The sequence below is a fragment of the Bos indicus genome, chromosome 4, assembly GCF_029378745.1.
Source record: "Bos indicus isolate NIAB-ARS_2022 breed Sahiwal x Tharparkar chromosome 4, NIAB-ARS_B.indTharparkar_mat_pri_1.0, whole genome shotgun sequence".
NCBI classification, from domain to species: Eukaryota; Metazoa; Chordata; class Mammalia; order Artiodactyla; family Bovidae; genus Bos; species Bos indicus.
In genome coordinates this window covers 24,367,581-24,388,150 of record NC_091763.1, presented here as the reverse complement: position 1 = coordinate 24,388,150, position 20,570 = coordinate 24,367,581, and the positions used below count along the sequence as shown (strand labels likewise).

The following is a 20,570-nucleotide window of genomic DNA, read 5'->3' as shown; positions in this document are numbered from 1 at the left end:
AGCCAAGATACCGCGGGATACTTTCACGTTAGAATTTATGAGTTGAGAGTGTATGCTCATGTAGGAAAGTATAGAAAAACATTAACAATTGTGTTCAGACCATCTTAGAAACGCAAAAAAAAAAAAAAAAAAAACACATTACAGTACTGGGCCAAGCATATGTAAGTGTCCAGGCAACTCTCATTGTTTTTTGAGAGGTTTTGGAACAGAATCAGGCCAGACCAAATGTAATTTGTAATAAAGTTTTATTGGCAGTGTAGAAGACGAGTAAGGAAAACATTTTAGTAATTTTCAGTGAGTGAAATTTATGAGTTTACTTTTATATTGAAAATTTGCTCATAAGATGTTGGTGGCCATTGGTGTGTAAATGTGTGGATGTGGTAATCTCTATTACTAATAGCAATTTTTTTTTTTTTTACTTTTTTCCCCAGTTTAAAAAACAGTGTGCTTTTACCATGGACACAGTAATGATGGGTTATATTTTTTATAAAGACCAGTTAGAATAAATAGTCTGCACAGGCAAAGTATCTCTTTTTTTTTTAATAAAACATCTTTAATTAAAGTATGACAGTTGAATGCAATAAGGTAGTTGAATGGATGTTAGTACACAGTATATATAGGTGAAATCCAAGTTGGATGGTTTTACCTTGAAAACTCAGGTTGTGAGAAAGTCAAAATAAACCTATAGAAAATTTAAATATGTTATTCAAAGTGGGTGGAATAAAGAGGTTCCACAATTTAACTGTTTCCTAAAGAGGTGCTGAATGAGAGAGAGACTGCTTTATACAAGAGTCGCAGGCAGAAAAAGGGATTTAATTCACAAGATAGTTGTGCCTCAGTTCTGTGTCTCATATCTGTCTCAGTTCAGTTCAGTTCAGTAGCTCAGTCATGTCCCACTCTTTGTGACCCCATGAATCTCAGCACACCAGGCCACCCTGTCCATCACCAACTCCCAGAGTTTACCCAAACTCACGTCCATCGAGTCAGTGATGCCATCCAGCCATCTCATCCTCTGTTGTCCCCTTCTCCTCCTGCCCCTAATCCCTCCTAGTATCAGAGTCTTTTCCAATGAGTCAACTCTTTGCATGAGGTGGCCAAAATATTGGAGTTTCAGCTTCAGCATCAGTCCTTTCAATGAACACCCAGGACTGATCTCCTTTAGAATGGACTGGTTGGATCGCCTTGCAGTCCAAGGGACTCTCAAGAGTCTTCTCCAACATCACAGTTCAAAAGCATCAATTCTTCGGCGCTCAGCTTTCTTCACAGTCCAACTCTCACATCCATACATGACCACTGGAAAACCATAGCCTTGACTAGACGGACCTTTGCTGGTAAAGTAATGTCTCTGCTTTTCTTCCTTTTTTTTTTTTTTTATATGCTATCTAGGTTGGTCATAACTTTCCTTTCCAGGAGTAAGCGTCTTTTAATTTCATGGCTGCAATCATCATCTGCAGTGATTTTGGAGCCCAAAAAAATAAAGTCTGACACTGTTTCCACTGTTTCCCCATCTATTTCCCATGAAGTGATGGGACTGGATGCCGTGATATTCATTTTCTGAATGTTGAACTTCAAGTCAACTTTTTCGCTCTCCTCTTTCACTTTCATCAAGAGCCTTTTTAGTTCCCCTTCACTTTCTGTCATAAGGATGGTGTCATCTGCATATCTGAGGTTATTGATATTTCTCCCGGCAATCTTGATTCCAGCTTGTGTTTCTTCCAGTCCAGCGTTTCTCATGATGTACTCTGCATATAAGTTAAATAAGCAGGGTGACAATATACAGCCTTGACGTACTCCTTTTCCTATTTGGAACCAGTCTGTTGTTCCATATCCAGTTCTAACTGTTGCTTCCTGACCTTCATATAGGTTTCTCAAGAGGCAGGTCAGGTGGTTTGGTATTCCCATCTCTTTCAGAATTTTCCACAGTTTATTGTGATCAGACATAAATACTCTCATATTTTCTCTACTCTTCTTATAATACGAAAAGCAAAATGCAAAAAATTCTCATTTTACCTTTTCTAATACAATTCATTTTCGACTGCCTGTTAAGGAAGCTGTATTAGTATTTTAGATAAAGCTGAATTCCTTTAAAAAAAAAATGATCCAGAGGATGACTGAATAAATGGTGGTGGTGTTGTTTAGTCACTAAGTCATGTCCTATTTTTTTGCCACCCCATGAACTGTAGCCTGCCAGGTTCCTCTGTCCATGGGATTCTCCAGGCAAGAATACTAGAGTGAGTTGCTATTTTCACCTCCAGGGGGTCTTCCTGACTCAGGGATAAAACCTGGTTCTCCTGCGTTGGCAGGCAGATTCTTTACTGCAGAGCCACCAGGGACCCCAAAAGGGTGAGATGCATCCCTGGATGGGCTCGAACCACCAATTTTTCAGTTAACAGCTGAACATGATAACCGATTGCACCACAGAGACACAAAATAAATGGTAATTAGTATCACATTATAGCCTATCCTCCCCCTGGTCCCAGAAATACACAGGACACACACAATACCTTAGGTATTTCAGTAGCCTCATAATTCACAAACTCAGACATAATTCGCTAAATGGGTACTCTGTGCTAGGGACTTAGTTCTGTGCTGTGGGTACAGTAAGATGAATAGAACACCTTGAGGTTTCTGGAAGGGTCCACAACATAGCATGGAAGGCAAAGACGGAAACAACCAGATGCAACAATATGATAGAAGAAATATTGGTGTAGCAAAGATGATGAAAATATGTGGAGAAGTCCAAGAAGATTTCAGAAAATGTATGAACCTCCCTGTTCCTCTCCCTTCTTACTTCTGCTTTCTGAAGTTATGAGCCCATGAAAATCTATTAAACAATGACCTGGATCAAGTCATCCTGGGAGAAAAATATGAATAATGATCTATGAAATGCAAAGCAGGTTTTGGGCCCCTGAGATCATGCACAAAATCTGCCCCTAGGGCATTCTTAACCAAATCCTTAATTTTTATGATTCAAGGATGCCTTTGTTTTATGCACCAAGAGGTAGTAATTGATTGTAGATAGCTAAATTTTATAATTCAAAAATTTTATTCCCAGGACATTGTTTGATAAAATCACAGTGAAAGGTGAAAGATTTTGCTAGCTGGCTAACTATATATTTGGGAGTATATTTGGCAGGATATTAATGTTATCTTAATAAGGCAAGAAAGGATTAAGTCCATGAAGGGCATTGTGGAGTACATTTTTAGGCAGGACTGTGATACTGTTGCTGCTGCTGCTGCTAAGTCGCTTCAGTCGGGTCCGACTCTGTGCGACCCCATAGACGGCAGCCCACCAGGCTCCCCCGTCCCTGGGCTTCTCCAGGCAAGAACACTGGAGTGGATTGTTAGCTGTCCCATATTTCAAAGGCTCACTTTAGTAGAATATTGTGAACATGTGAAATGACTTTTAGTCCTTCCTTGGTTTTCCTTCTTTGGCTTTCTTGGCATTTCTCTCCATCTTTATCTTGAAAGCTCTTAAGACCTCCCTGTAGACCATATTCAAGTAACTTCACAGAATGTTAGACTTGGAAGGGATTATAGAAATTATCAAAATCATTCTTTCAGTCTTGTTGTTGTTTGGTTGCTTAATTGTGTCTGACTCTCTGTGACCCCATGGACTGCAGCACGCCAGGCTTCCCTATCCTCCACCATCACTCAGAGTTTGTTCAAACTCATGTTCATTGAGTCGATGATGCCATCCAACCATCTCATCCTCTGTTGTCACCTTCTTCTCCTGCCCTTAACCTTTCCCAGCATTGGGGTCCTTTCCAAAGAGTCAGCTCTTTGCATCAAGTGGCCAAAGTATTGTTGTTTCAGCTTCAGCATCAGTCCTTTCATTGAATATTTAGGGTTGATTTCCTTTAAGATTGACTGGTTTGATCTCCTTGCTGTCCAAGAGACTCTCCAGGGTCTCCTCCAGCACAAAGTTTGAAAGCTGACTCTTACATCCATACATGACGACTGGAAAAGCCAGAGCTTTGACTCTACAGACCTTTGTGAGCAAAGATGAGAAAATTGAGGTTCAGAAAGTGGCATCACTAAAATAACGTATGTAGAGCTGGGGCTAACAACTTCCAACTCAGTAACTTTTTCTTATTGCTATAATCTTCTCCAGACTGGCAATATTATCATTTAATTACCACTGTCTATTTTTGTTTTGACTAAATACTATGTGCTAGTTAGCTGATTTCTTTTACTTGAATCTAGAAGGGATAGAATTTCCATCAATGGGATCCCAGTATCTGCCTTACTTGACATTTATTTCCTGGTAAAATTGGTCATTCATGGAAGAGGAACAATTTGGGCCATTCTGAAGTTGATGCCTATACTTCATATTTACCCTGAAAATTTAAACATTAATATATATTTTATCAGTGGTTAATGTAAGAATTAAATCTATAGTGTTGTTATGCTTGAATTGACTTCCTGATCTAGAATTTGAGGGTTTCCCAGTGTTTCAAGCAGAGAAAGCAATGGACCCCACTCCAGTACTCTTGCCTGGAAAATCCCATGGACGGAGGAGCCTGGTAGGCTGCAGTCCATGGGGTCGCTAAGAGTCGGGCATGACTGAGCGACTTCACTTTCAGTTTTCACTTGCATGCATTGGAGAAGGAAATGGCAACCTACTCCAGTGTTCTTGCCTGGAGAATCCCAGGGACAGAGGAGCCTAGCGGGCTGCTATCTATGGGGTCACACAGAGTCAGACACGACTGAAGCGACTTAGCAGCAGCAGCAGCAGTGTTTCAAGTGCTCTTTCTCAGTTCCAGGCATCTTATTTGAATCCTTTTATTTTATCACATTTTGCTTTAATATTCCTTTAGTTATCTTCCAAAACATATTCAGTGTTACCAATTCATCAGGGTGCTTTTTTCCCTCTTAGTTTAGGGTAATAGCTTTCTTTGCTCATTTTCTTTTCTTTAAGTTATTCTGGAAATGTATGTGGAAGAAGTCACATCAGTTCACAAATTTGACTATTATTGAATCACATGGGTTTGATTTGCCAAAATGTATGACATTGTCTTCAGCATTCAGAGTGTACTTAGAAGAAATCCTGAACTGTAAGAAAAGGATTTTTTGTGTGTGATGTCCACTTAACTAATAAATCTGTCATCACTGACTGGTCTCCATTTCCTCTGAAATAAACAAATCACTATTAAGTTCTTTGAAGCAGGAGACTGCCAGGAAACACGAAAGTCACTTTTGCTTCATCCTCCAAGATAAAGTATTTAATTTAATAAGTGGAATGAGATGCAACAGAAGGAGCCATGGGGTCTTCACACCTGCTAGAAAGTCCAGCGGGTCTCCACAGAGCAGGAATTCAAACAAACTTCAGACCTGACGTTCAGCAGAAGTGCAGAGATGAAGCCAAGAATAAACTCTGGAAGGCCCTTGAAAACTTCATAAGTTGAAGCCTGAATTGTGGAATCCTAGGACATTAGAAGAGGAAAATTGAAGAATCTGGAGGTCCATGACCCTCAACTGAATTAGCCCTATTGTTATTTTTTCTTTAGACTATTTCATTTTCTCCTTTAAATCAAATGGCAATTGATCCTTGTGTAAGAATGTATATTAGAAAGTCAGGGTCTTGGTTAAAGATTAAACATCAAGCATCCATCACTGAGGGCTTTTCTGTTTGTTTGCTTGCTTATTTAATTTCAGAGAAATCCAGACCTGTATTTTATTCTTGTTTATCTTAGTCAAAATAAATGGGTTACTTTAAAGTAAATGCACATGTAGTCTAACAAGGAGATCACTAGGAAAATATGAAGTCTAGTGAGAGGCAGAACAAAAGAAGCAAAATTTTAGAGCTCCTTAGAGAGACCAAAAAGCAAATAAAATACAAAGGAGATAAGAAAACCCAAGTGTATTTACAGATTAAATTTAAAAGGGTTATACATTGCTATTTTCCTTAGATTTTGTGTTCATTATTTATAATCAAGAAATTTATTTGTCTCAGGAACAGCAATTTTCTCTCTTTTAAAAAACAGTATTTATGTATTTCTGCATAGGGTCTTCGTTGTATCACACTGACCTTTGCTGAGTGCTGCCGGGTCTTTCATTGCAGCAGGGGCTCTCTAGCTGTGGCACATGGGTTTAGTAGTTAGGATTTGGACTGTCGCCTGAGGCATGTGGGATATTAGATCCCCAACCGGGGATCAAACCCTCGTCCTCTGCATGGCAAAGTGAATTCATAACCACTGGACCACCAACGAAGTCCCAGAAACAGCAAATTTCTCTTAATTTGTGTCATTTATATGTAGCTCTGTGAGCACAAATTGCTGTGGTTGATATTTGTTTTAGCAATTATAATACTGCAATAGAAAAAAAGAAGAAGCAAGACATACTTGATCCAGATTACATTTTTTTGTTTGAACTAAAAACTTTATCTCAAGGTTGAGAAACCTCTTGACTCAGGTGATAGATAATAGGTAAATGCATACATACATATAAATACATACACACGTAGATCTCAAATAGATAAGGGCCCAGCGTGTAACTGGGCATATGAAGACAGTGAGTTGCTTTGTGTGTGCCAGTAGCCCAGTGGCTGAAATTGTGCCATTGCTCAGGCTTCTCACTGCCTGCCTTCCAGTAATCTGTGACTAATTTACGGATGCCCACACTGTGCAGCTATTTATAATGGCTCTGCCTCCAGAAAACTTGCGCGTTTATTTTACCTTTTAGAAATAAATTTAGTGCTATGCCAATAAGGTATTTTTAAGGTTACTGTCAACATTATTCTTGACTGACATCAAACAGATTTGGCACCAAGATGAGAGTTCTTCTTTCATTTCATTGTTTCTAAAATTGAATCTTTCTACCTATCACCTTATTATCAATAAACTTAAAATTACATTGGTTTTCAGAGAGTCCTGATACTTTTAAACAAAATACAGTTTCTAGCTATGAAAGAGTGCCATACCACTATGCTCTGTGCAACCTCAGTCATTGGGAATTGCAATAGGAAAGTTGATTTTCTATCCACAGGTTTAGCTTTGGTTATTTATAAATATGGAAATGAACACTGCTTTAGTATATCCAAGGCTTGAGCAATTTATATTTCTCAATTATTTGATAAGAAGGTATAGAGGCCTTTTAATTCTAGGGCTTCTACTCCTGCAGTATTGATAATACCTTAGAAGATAATACCTTGACCTGCAGAAGGTGAAGAATTCATTGTCCATTAGGCTATTACTTTCTATTTATGGTAATCATTGATTGGTTTAATGGAACTGTGTTTTTATATTTTCATATGCAGGACATTAAATGATAAATCTCTTGGAGTCATTTCATTCTTTATAAATCTCAGGATGAAATATAAATAAATTACCAAAAATACTCAGTCCCTGCACTGTGTGGATATTAAAGAGGATGTGGAAAAATGTTGAAGGAATGGGGGCTTGATCCAATTGTTTTAAGCCAAAAATATCAAAATTTGGCTTATAAAACTATGGAAACTAAAAGTCTGCTTATTCCTATAGGGAATTAATGCATTACTCAACCTTGAAAAATTATATTGCCTGGCAACTACAAAATATGTTTAATTTCCAATCCTATCTTTACTCCTTTATTTAGAATCCAGTATCATTCTCCAGTTCTGTTCTGCTGACAGTTAAACTCTCTTTGGAATATTGTACAGCTGATATTCCCCTCATGCTATAGGAACGAGCTAATATATCCACCTTATCGATTATAGAGTTGATTCAAGATTTCTTTCCATATCTGCTTAATTGCTTTTAATTTAAGAAACTGGAAAACTGAAGAACACTAAAAGTCAAGCCTTTCCTTAAGGAACAAGTATTATGTATTAATATGGGACTCTTTCATGAAGAACTCAAAGTTGCTAAATATAGAATTTTCTAAATAATAGTCTTTGGTTGACTTTATTTTTCCTTTTCAAAAATAATCCAGAAGGCAAATAGCAGTAGTGGTGTTGATTTTCCATTCCAGATTTCCTTAGTCAACACCAAAAAAAAGACTACTGAAGTTTAGTGTGGAGGAGCAGTCATGCTCTCCATTTTTATTCCAGGGTGTAAGGGCTGTTTTGCCTAAAATAAATATGAAATGGTTAACTATGCAAAATTCTAACTACAAGATTATTTGATTTTACCGCAATGAATGTGACTCTTTCCATTGCATAATGCTATCTTGTGTTATATGATTAAATATAATTATGGTGGTAGTAGCATCTGTATCTGCTACCCCAGCCAGTCATTATCTGTTACTGTGAAATTTGTCAATTAGCTCAAGTGGATAGAGTGCTAATGATGCCAAAACCACAGGCTCAGGTTTTGTGACATTAGGTTCTTTTAGAGAACAACTTTTGTGGCTATAGAGCACCGCCCTAATCATTGGCAGCCATATAGTAAATGCGTTCTGTGTTACACCCGGAACCGTGTGTGTTTGCTCAGCTATAAATGGAAAACCCGTTCAAGGAAGCCACTTTGAAATGGTTGATCATATTTTTAGGATGATTGATTCATCTCCCTGAGTTGTTTAGTCGTTTGGTCATTTATAATGTGCATATTGAGTGCCTCCCATTGGCAAAGTGCTGTACTTTAAAAAAAAAAAAAAATGGGGCTTCCAAGGTGGCTCAGTGGTAAAGAGTCTGCCTACCAGTGCAGGGGATTCAAGAGACAGTGGTTTGATCGTTGGGTCAGAAAGATCCTGGAGAAGGAAATGGCAATCCACTCCAGTATTCTTGCCTGGGAAATCCTATGGACAGAGGAACTTGTTGGGCTATAGTCCATGGGGTCACAAAGAGTTGGATACAACTGAGCAGTTGAGCACATGGTTGATTTTAAAGGGAAAAGTCTAAAGCTCAGGTCCCATATATATTATGTAGGTGCCTATTTGACTGAGTCAGTTTAATGAATGTGTTAATGTGCTCATCAATTAAGAGTGAAATGGAAATAATTTGAATATTCCTCTCTCAAAGCATGCTAATAGCTCCAGATCTCAGCTACAGATTATGAAAGTCTGATAAGGAAAGAAGATAAACCACTTACTATAGGAAAATCATTCCTGTATTAGTTAACAAAGACTATCAATTTTACATTCTGAGCAACTGCTTATATTTTCCTTAACCTAATTTCTTAGATTAAAAATGCTGTTTTTTTCACCTGTATCTAACAAGAATCCCTTTCCAGTTTACCGTAATGTTTCCTTACTCATTTTTTACATGCAAGTATGAACATTGATTTAAGTACTCTTCAGTGAGTACTGACAATGTATCAGGCACAGTGCAAGAACTTTAAAATGGGATTCAGTTCAGTTCAGTTCAGTTCAGTTCAGTCACTCACTCGTGTCCGACTCTTTATGACCCCATGAACTGCAGCACACCAGGCCTCCCTGTCCATCACCAACTCCCGGAGTTCACTCAAACTCACGTCCATCGAGTCGGTGATGCCATCCAGCCATCTCATCCTCTGTTGTCCCCTTCTCTTCCTGCCCCCAATCCCTCCCAGCATCAGTCTTTTCCAATGAGTCAACTCTTCACATGAGGTGGCCAAAGTATTGGAGTTTCAGCTTTAGCATCGGTCCTTCCAGTGAACAACTGGGACTGATCTACTTTATTTATTTATTTTTTTTTTGTAATTTTAATTTTATTTTATTTTTAAACTTTACATAATTGTATTAGTTTTGCCAAATATCAAAATGAATCCATCACAGGTATACATGTGCTCCCCATCCTGAACCCTCCTCCCTCCTCCCTCCCCATACCATCCCTCTGGGTCGTCCCAGTGCACTAGCCCCAAGCATCCAGTATCGTGCATTGAACCTGGACTGGCATCTCATTTCATACATGATATTTTACATGTTTCAATGCCATTCTCCCAAATCTTCCCACCCTCTCCCTCTCCCACCGAGTCCATAAGACTGTTCATACATCAGCGTCACTTTTGCTGTCTCGTACACAGGGTTATTGTTATCATCTTTCTAAATTCCATATATATGCGTTAGTATACTGTATTGGTGTTTTTCCTTCTGGCTTACTTCACTCTGTATAATAGGCTCCAGTTTCATCCACCTCATTAGAACTGATCTACTTTAGGATGGACTGGTTGGATCTCCTTGCAGTCCAAGGGATTCTGAAGAGTCTTCTCCAACACCACAGTTCAAAAGCATCAATTCTTCGGCGCTCAGCCTTCTTCACAGTCCAACTCTCACATACATACATGACCACTGGAAAAACCATAGCTTGACTAGACGGATGTTTGTTGGCAAAGTAATGTCTCTGCTTTTCAATGCTAAAGGTTGGTCATAATTTTCCTTCCAAGGAGTAAGCGTCTTTTAATTTCATGGCTGCAATCACCATCTGCAGTGATTTTGGAGCCCCAAAAAATAAAGTCTGACACTGTTTTCCACTGTTTCCCCATCTACTTCCCATGAAGTGATGGGACCGGATGCCATGATCTTAGTTTTCTGAATGTTGAGCTTTAAGCCAACTTTTTCACTCTCCTCTTTCACTTTCATCAAGAGGCTTTTTAGCTCCTCCTCACTTTCTGCCATAAGGGTCGTGTCATCTACATATCTGAGGTTATTGATATTTCTCCCGGGAATCTTGATTCCAGCTTGTGCTTCTTCCAGCGTTTCTCATGATGTACTCTGCATATAAGTTAAATAAGCAGGGTGACAATATACAGTCTTGACATACTCCTTTTCCTATTTGGAACCAGTCTGTTGTTCCATGTCTAGTTCTAACTGTTGCTTCCTGACCTGCATATAGGTTTCTCAAGAGCAGGTCAGGTGGTCTGGTATTCCCATCTCTTTCAGAATTTTCCACAGTTTATTGTGATCCACACAGTCAAAGGCTTTGGCATAGTCAATAAAGCAGAAATAGATGTTTTTCTGGAACTGTCTTGTTTTTTCCATGATCCTGCAGATGTTGGCAATTTGATCTCTGGTTCCTCTGCTTTTTCTAAAACCAGCTTGAACATCAGGAAGTTCACAGTTCACATATTGCTGAAGCCTGGCTTGGAGAATTTTGAGCATTACTTTACTAGTGTGTGAGATGAATGCAATTGTGTGGTAGTTTGAACATTCTTTGGTATTGCCTTTCTTTGGGATTGGAATAAAAACTGACATTTTCCAGTCCTGAGGCCACTGCTGAGTTTTCCAAATTTTCTGGCATATTGAATGCAGCACTTTTACAGCATCATCTTTCAGGATTTGGAATAGCTCAACTGGAATTCCATCACTTCCACTAGCTTTGTTCTTAGTGATGCTTTCTAAGGCCCACTTGACTTCACATTCCAGAATGTCTGGCTCTAGGTCAGTGATCACACCATCGTGATTATCTGGGTCATGAAGATCTTTTTTGTATAGTTCTTCTGTGTATTCTTGCCACCTCTTCTTAATATTTTCTGCTTCTGTTAGGTCCATACCATTTCTGTCCTATATTGAGCCCATCTTTGCATGAAATGTCCCCTTGGTATCTCTAATTTTCTTGAAGAGATGTCTAGTCTTTCCCAATCTGCTGTTTTCCTCTATTTCTTTATATTGATCTCTGAGGAAGGCTTTCTTATCTCTCCTTGCTATTCTTTGGAACTCTGCATTCAGATACTTATATCTTTCCTTTTCTCCTTTGCTTTTCGCTTCTCTTCTTTTCACAGCTATTTGTAAGGCCTCCTCAGACAGTCATTTTATTTTTCTGCATTTCTTTTCCATGGGAATGGTCTTGATCCCTGTTTCCTGTACAATGGGATTAGTTATTTTCAAACCAGGCTCTTTTTTGTCCTCAAGGAATCAGTTGGCAATACAGAGAGAAATATAGCTGTCACAACTTGAAGGAAGGTGAAATGTTATTGGTATCTGTTTAGCAGCTGAGGATACTACTAAACATCTCCCAATGCATAGGACAGTGCCCCCAACAAGGAATTACCTTGTCCAAAGGTCACTAGTGCCTAAATTGAGAAATCCTTGGGGCAAAAGGGTAGGGCCAGAAGGATGAGGAGAATCTAAAGAATAAGGTCAGGTTCTTGCTCAAAAGGCACAGCCACCTAATCCTGCCCTGATTACAACCCTCAAATTAATATAATACACTTGTAGCCCACACTGTCTTGCCAATGTTTTTTCACCAGCATTGCAGCATTCTCCATGTGCTAGGCTTCAGTCCCAGAAGAGAATTGCTTTCCAAAGGGAAGGGTATTCTGTGCTCTTTTTTGTTTGTAAACTTTGGTTCTTGCTGTTTTCTTTGTCTGAAATACTCTTATTTCTACATCTACAGAAATTCCACTCATTCTTTAGGACTCACCCTAGAAGTCACTTCCTCCTTCAAGTCATCCTTAACAAGCCTAGAAACAGTATTTACTCCCTTCCTCTCAATAGTCTTGTACCTTATTGTGCACCCTTTATTTTTGAATGAATTATTTGCATTAAAATTATGTATTAACCCATATCTCCTAACCTTAATGGCAGAGATTGAGCCATGAGCTTCAAGTGTACAGCATAGTGTCTGACACAGAGCTTCTATTTTAAGTATTTGATAAAAGAACACTTATTTTATTTGATAAAATAAATACCTGAATCAACTGTAGAAAGAGAACGAAGGACCTAAACTGCACAAAAGTTTTAAAAATAAATAATCTTGATTCGCTTTACTCTGAATTAAAAATTCTGAGTCTAGACATTATTCATCATTTGACAGCTAACATAAGTATGAAATCTGCATTCCACGCAGGAGAGTAAGAGTTCTTTTCCTTTTCTCCTACTACTAATCCCTATATTTGAAAATAAACATATGGAAATTGCTGGCAGAAAAGACGCAATGTTATGGTTTCTATATCACTCACATTTTAAAATAACATTGCATACATAGTTTCTAAATAAGTTTATAGATTAAAAATAAATTTGGGGGCTTCTTTCCAGAAAGATACACTAGATGTACTTTTGTCTATTCATTCCATTAAGTACAGCTGAAAATACTGGACTCTGTAGATAAAAAGAAACCTTAGAAGATTCTGAAAGGTAGAGAAAGGAAGGTAGAATGGCAAGAGACTTTGACACCAAAAAATGACATGGTAATCAGGTTCCTGAGTTGGCATTTGCCTCCTGTGTCCCAGGTATGGAGTTGAAGAAGACAGCAATCTCAAAACACCAACAAACACAAACAAACAAAAAAGCTCTGACAAAAGTCTGGCAAAGGTTCAGAAAAGGGGTAACCTCACAGAGCAAAATACTTCAATACAGCAACTGCTGTACTCAAGCGAAAAAACTTTTGCTCTGTGAAAGCCCCTATTAAAAGGGTTGGCACTTAAAAGAGGAGGTATTGATGAATTTCACCTCGTTGGATAAATCTACAGAGAATGATGGTGAATGAAACAGTTATCCCAAAGGTTATATATTGTATTATTTCAAGTATATAATATAGGCAGATTTATAGAAATAGAGGAGCTTTGTTGTTTAGTCACTAAGTCGTCGTCTCCAACTCTTTGCAACCTCCAACTCTCTCCAACTCTTTGCTAGAATGCAGCTTGTGAGGCTTCCCTGTCCTTTACCATCTCCTGGAGCTTGCTCAAACTCATGTCCATTGAGTTAGAGATGCCATCTAACCATCTCCTCCTCTGTCTCCCCCTTCTCCTCCTGCCCTCAGTCTTTCTCAGCATTAAGGTCTTTTTCAATAAGTCAGCTCTTCGCAGTAGGTGGCCAGATTAGTGGTTGCTAGAAATAAAGAGGGGGTGGAGCCCAGAGAGCATTGGGTGTGGCTGCAAAAGAGTAATATGCGAGATGGAAACATTCTGAATCTTGATTGTTTCAGTGCCAACATCCTGATTGTGATTCTGTGCTCTACTTTTGCACGATTATCATTTGGTAAAACTGGGTAAAGAGTACGTGGAATTTCCTAGTGTTATTTATGCCTGAATGTTAATCAGTAATCTCAAAATTTTTAAGTTAATTTAATAAAACATCACAATGGCTTGGGAGTTCTTTAAGATATCTTATTATATTAAAAATATGTTTATTTAACTTTCTATAGAGGCCATGATACAGTTTATACTCACAGTATATATTTTCTTTTCCAAAGAGAAGTTGTCAGTGCTGCCTTCCAAATAAGAGCTAGTTCTTTTGGCTGAGGATAGAAGTTCTGCTTCTATGACTGGTGTTTACAAAGGATGTCACAACATAAGTTCCATGTTTTTATGCCACATACATTTTGTTGAAAATATTGTAAATTACTTAAGAGTATTTGGGGAACATGAGTAATTCCATAGGAGTTTTACAATGAATGGCAAGGTTCTAAAGAGCCATCCTAAGAATACCCGGTTACAACTAATTTCACCTACCACAGTTTCTTTTAAGCAGTTAAAAAGAGAGAGAGAGAGAAAAAAAAAAAAAAAACATAACTGCATTTGAAAACAAGTTTTCAGAAAAAAATCAAAAGAAAATGAGTCAGTTGCTGAGATGTTTCTATGTTCAAAGTGAAAGCCTAATATCCTATCGTCATACTTAAGAGTAAATGCACCCATGCATGCACACAGTCACTTAGTCGTGTCTGACTCTTTGCAACGGTTTGGACTATAGCCTACCAGGCTCCTGTACATGGGATTTCCCAGGCAAGAATACTGGAGTGGTTTGCCATTTCTACTTCCAGAGGATCTTCCTGACCCAGAGATTGAGACATCACACTATTAAACATAGTGTTTTGCAAGCTGTTTAGGTCCCTTGTTGGCAGAATCTAAGACTGAAAACCTGCTGAGTTTATCAGTGGATGGATTCTAGATCATTCCTTCTTCCCAAGATATGCTTGTTAATGTTGGGCTTATGTTGGGGCAGCAAAATTACCTAGTAATCATGTCAGTTTATTAATAATGTGGTTATCTGTAGTTGAAAACCTTGAGAATTTTGAAACTATTTGGCTTTGGAGTTTTTATATGGGAAAGGTTTAAGTCATTAAATGTTGCTCAGGTGTTTTTTTTTCCCTCCTTATTTTGCATTTCTTTCAGTAGGACCTCTTTTGATATGGCTCAAAATGGAGTATTTGGACAGGATTGTTTTGTACAATGGCTAAATGCACAGAATCTGGAGGAAGAATCATCAGGATTAAACCCTAGCTTTGGCCTTGTTGGCCATGTGACCTTGAATGTGTTATTGGAGCTCTCTGTGCCTCAGTTTCTTTGTTCTTGAAGGATTAATTAAATCAGTAAATGTAGGTACTTAGAATACAGCCTGGTACTTAATAAGCACAACTTAAGGGTAGCCATTACTATTATATCAACATCAAGAATGTGTAAAATTACATTATATTCTTAAAGAATTTCTCTTTTTTAGTGATTAGAAATGATATTGTATTGGAATTTTACCAGAGACAATAACTTACCATCGTTGATCACCAAATTCATGCTCAAATTAATTGATTGGTTTTTGTTCAATGTCTACCACACACTACCATTAATGGTGGTGTATTAAATCATCCCTGATTTTAATTGCTCTGAACAGGAGCATGAAGATTTTCACAGATGTGGGCTCAATCCCTGGGTCAGGAAGATCCCCTGGAGGAGGAAGCAGCAATCCACTCCAGTATCCTTGCCTGGAAAATCCTATGGATAGAGGAGCCTGCTGGGCTACAGTTCACATGGTTGCAAAGCATCAGACATGACTGAGCACACATGCATACACATACATAGAGGACATGTATGTCATATTTCATTTAGAAATACCAGAATTAGACATTCAGAACAAATCTTTTACTCCCATTGCTTTAAAACCATGAATGGCTTTCAGTAAGGGAAAACACTCAGCATGAAAATTGAAGTCTCTCACAGGCCCTGGTTTCAAATCCCTTCTTGCCTCACATACTCGTTTCCAGCACTTGGAGGTATTTGGTGTTCCTGGCACAGTCATCGTCCTCCTTCTCAGTCCTTTGTCCACTCTGATCCTAATGTAATTCTTGGTTTCTCTTTAGGCAGACTCTTCCCCATTTCCAAATCTGGCTCACCTCTGCCTTCTGCAGGTTCCCGCTTAACTAAAATCAAACAGACTGAATGCTTCTCTTCTCTTTTCAAATCACTGTGGAAATACCTATGCCCTACCCTCTTTAGTGTATTGTTTTATTTTTTTCAGAATGATTGATTTTGTATTTCATAGTTCATAACTACAATAAAGTACAAAGAAGAGTATAATTGGCATCCGTGGTTTTTTTTTTTCTCTCTCTCTCCCTCTCTCTCTCCACCCTCTGCAGCCCAACCCTCCCCAATGCTGTGAGCTTCTCAGGGGCAGGAAGAATTTTTACTCATTTTCGTGTTCTCTACTGTGCCCAGCACAGTTACTGGCACATAGGAAGCATTCAGCAAATGTCTTATGAATAATTGCATTCACAAGAGATGGACCTAGTTTAAAATGTTCTTGGGATAGAGTACTGAGATCAGTATCATTTGAACATATGGTCCCTACCTTGACAAAACAGGAACATAGTTTTATAGGCAGAGTAAAAGCAAATTCAGATACTTATCTAGTGTGTTAGGCTAATTGGTGGTTGTGGTAATCAGTGTGAAATGCCAAACCGGACTCAGGGTGTTATTTGCCTTCTCAGAGGAAAATTACACAAAGAGTGTGACTAGTGGGTTGTGTGGGATGAAGAAAAACCGGAATCACAATCCTTTAAGGATTTTGAACCTGGAATTGAGAAAACTGTTGTGTCACTGACAGTTTAGAAAGGATAGCTAGTTTAGTTTTGAAGATCTTAACAGGAAATCTGTTGACTCCTGTGTGCTTGCTAAGTTGCTTCAGTTGTGTCCCACTCTTTGCAACTCTATGGACTGTAGCCTGCCAGACTCCTCTGTCCATGGGATTCTCTAGGCAAGATTACTGGAGTGGGTTGCCATGCCCTCCTCCAGGGGATCTTCCCAACCCAGGGATCGAAACCAGGTCTCCCGCACTGCAGGCAGATTCTTTACTGTCTGAGCTGTCAGGGAAGCCCATAATCTCTATGGTGTTGTCTCAGTTTGAAAGCCTTTTCTTTTACTTTTCCATGACGTAGCTGGCTCTCTGCTGAACTAAAGCCTGCCCTGCGTTCCAGATGGCTCGTCGGCAGCGTGGTGCCCTGCTCTGTCTTTCCTTGTCCTGTGAGCCCATAAGCTGGGCACCTGTACTTCTGCTGTATCCCCTTCTTTCCCACTGGGATAGAACTTTCTTTGTTGTTTTTTCTTTCAAAAACACATTACTTACTCGGCCTGTCATTCAAGGCACCACATGTCCTCAACCTATTTTGGAGGGTGATTTTGTCATCTGGCCCACAGGTACTGTATACTCTGGGTACTTCCTGTAGTTTGTACTCACTGGTCAGCCTCTAACCTTACTTTTTACTCTTAATTTTCCTGTTACCTGGAAAGGTGTCTTCTGCCATCTCCCACTGTAGAAGCCCTGCTGTATTTTAAAATACTAGCATAAATATGATCTGTTCATGAAACTTTCATGATTCTTCAATTTCATGTGATTTTTTTTTCTTCTTTGAGTAACCATGGGTGTTTGTATCTCTGTTCTTTGATGTTTTGAATCGTTTTTGAATTTTTAAAAATATCCCTTTTCTTAATATCTTCACCCAACACACACACACACACACACACACACAATAAGTGACTGATTCATTTTGAGTGTCTGATTTTGGTATTTATAGATGAAATATGACATATACTTCCTCTGTGTGTGTGTGTGTGCTTAGGTGCTCAGTAACTTAATGAAGTTACATGATATATTACTTACCATTTAGTACATCCTCAATAAATATTGAGTGGAATTTATATGGTGATTGGCAGCTTGAAGATGGAGAACTGTTAAGATATGAAAATTCATAATGGAAGATAGCAGATGAAGCATAGTCTTTTGGAGAATTCTTCGTTTTGGGAGGAGAGGATAAGGGGAACAGAGATGAGGAAGCCCAGACAGGGTGACTTGCTTTGGTTATTTAGGGAGTTGTCGGAGGGCCTCCCTAGAACCCAGGTCAGCTGAGGCTTAGCTAGAGAACAACTCGATTTCATGTAAATCAGCTCTTATTAATCATTCCCAGAGTGAGACATTTCTGCTCCTATTTTATAGTTGTACTAGCAAGTGGGTGCCAGAGGAAAAGGGAATTCCCTGGGTAATTGGACTGCAACCTCAAACCTCTTCACTTCCTTTGAATGATTAATTATGTTGCGAGCTTCTTAACAAAGGACCCTTGATTCATATCCTGAAGCACTAGGGTATTAAGGCTGCAGCACTTTCTTAGCATCCTAGTTCAGTTAAATTTTTCTCAAAGCTGGTTCCTATTTCTGGCAGTAACTCTTCAGTTCTGGAACTTTAGTTCCAGCCAAAATAAACTATTGTCTCAGGTCTGTATTTTTCCTGAAGCACCATGGCATTTTTATGGAATGTGGAGACAGTTTTATGTATGACTTTAATGGTAACAATAAAGGACACAGATCTCCTTCTCTGGCCCGCTATCCTTCCCGCTCTAGTACAGCCATGATTACACAGCCTCCAAAAGAGCGCCATCTTAAACCTTCCAAAGGAAATCTATCATTTATTTTCTGTGTGATCACATTTATTTTCTGTGATCTTCACTTTCCTACTTTTATTTTTTTCCTCATTTACAGAGGCATCAAATTATTTTTTGTGTGTAGTCGGTTACATTTTTAAAGAAAAGAAAGAAATCCCCTACTACATTATATGGTTCCTAATTGTCTTGTTATTTAATTAAATAATGCTATTTAAGTCAACTTTTAAAGTAGCTGTACTTTGTAAACATTTATTATTTATGCTGCTAATGATAATTCAGAAAAGAAAGTATTACATTAAGTCCTGAAGGCTTTTTAGATATGAAAGACAAAGCTTGCCTAGTTGATATTTTTTCCAAATATGTATTAACTTAATTAAAAAACACATGTCCTAAGGATGGATTTGAATCCTTTGGGAGTATCTCTAGCATGATAGGATCAACATGTTAACATTCAACATTTCCAAGGCCATATTTTCCCACTTCAATGAATGGATAAAGGAAATTCTTCCGAGATTATTATGTTTCCATTATTTGAGTTTGTCTTGTGAACCCTCCAAAACATGATTTGTAAATTGAGGAATTTAAAACTAAAAGAAAGTTCTGAAGTCAAGTCTTTGAAAGAAGATGAGCTAATGTAGGCATACTAATCCTCGCAAAAGTGATTGTTCTTTTCAGTTAACTAAAATTTAAAAGTCCTCTTGTTTTGTTAATGGTCATCTTTTAAAATGAGAAATTACGTTCTAGCCATTTCAGGAAAATAGCAATAATAAACTTTCCATGGTTTGTAGCTCTTTTTCGCTATTAAAAGCAATTATAATGTTTAAATCTTGTAGAGTTGCCACTGGAATATAATGACTGTTCACAGCAGCTTTAGTTTCATGTTCCATAAAATTGAGCTTCCTGCCTTTACATTTTAGAAGCTAGATCATGATCCTTGCGCTTTTGCTATGTTAATGCATACAATTGCTGAGGAAAGGAAATAGTGTAACCTGAGAAGACAAAGAAATTGAACCATCAAAGTAGACTTTTCCATAATAAGCAGAATCTTGGTGCTTGTTGAACTTAGCGATAGCATTTACTAAAACATATCTTTGAGCCATATGTCTGGAAATGTCTTACCACTGTAATGTGGAAGGCACAGAGGCCTCAGCAAGACACTGTTATGACGAGTTCATGAGGCAAATCTGAATTATTGGTAAAAATGGGCAATGAAACTATTCTTCTAAAACTCATTTCATGTATATTCAAGTTATCATAGGTTTGAAGAAATTGTATGATGGTATATTTTTCTCAACAGAAACTTTACTTAAGCTAATAAAAACTTTCTTCTTACAGAACTATTGTAATACCTAAAATAAGAACTTTTTCTATTAGTCTTATTTATGAACATTAGACAATTTTAGCTTTAGCTAGGGTTTGTTCCACATAATAAATATATTGGTTACATTTGTTTCTTGGTTGTGTATACCTGTCTATATAAATACAGAGAATGTGTAGTTATTACTGCATGTAAGTTGTATTTAGTGTGGCAAATACATTTGGAGATATACACATCATATTCAGTACAGTTTCTTGAAGATAATGAGCTATTAATAAAGAGAAAACACTTATTAAAATCAATTAGTATCCTAGAAAGGAAGACCAATACAGAGTCAATAAAACATTTACTAAGCCACTAATATGGATATTAGGGCTTCTCAGGTGGCACAGCGGTAAAGAATCTGCCAATGCAGGAGACACAAGAGATGTGGGTTCTATCCCTGGGTCGGGAAGATCCCCTGGATGAGGAAATGGCAACCAACTCAGTGTTCTTGCCTGGAAAATTCCATGGACAGAGGAGCCTGGCCAGCTACAGGCCAGGGGAACTCAAAGATTCGAACATGACTGAGCAGACAGACAGACAGACAATCTGGTTGTTAATTTTAGGTCAGTGTGATTTATTTAAGTGAAAAATGCTAATGCTTTTCTCAAATTGGTGTTTAAATGTAATTATGAATTACGGAGCATTCTCTTTTCATTAGAAAAAACTTAGGTTCCATGGCAGTCCATTCTGAAGGAGATCAGCCCTGGGTGTTCTTTGGAAGGAATGATGCTA

At 38.2% G+C, this 20,570-nt stretch overlaps 1 protein-coding gene across 1 annotated transcript in view; it reads left to right on the top strand.

Moving 5' to 3' along the window:
- Window positions 1–20,570, top strand: part of MEOX2 (mesenchyme homeobox 2) — a 76,320-nt gene that overhangs the window by 16,671 nt on the left and 39,079 nt on the right. The window lies entirely within an intron of this gene.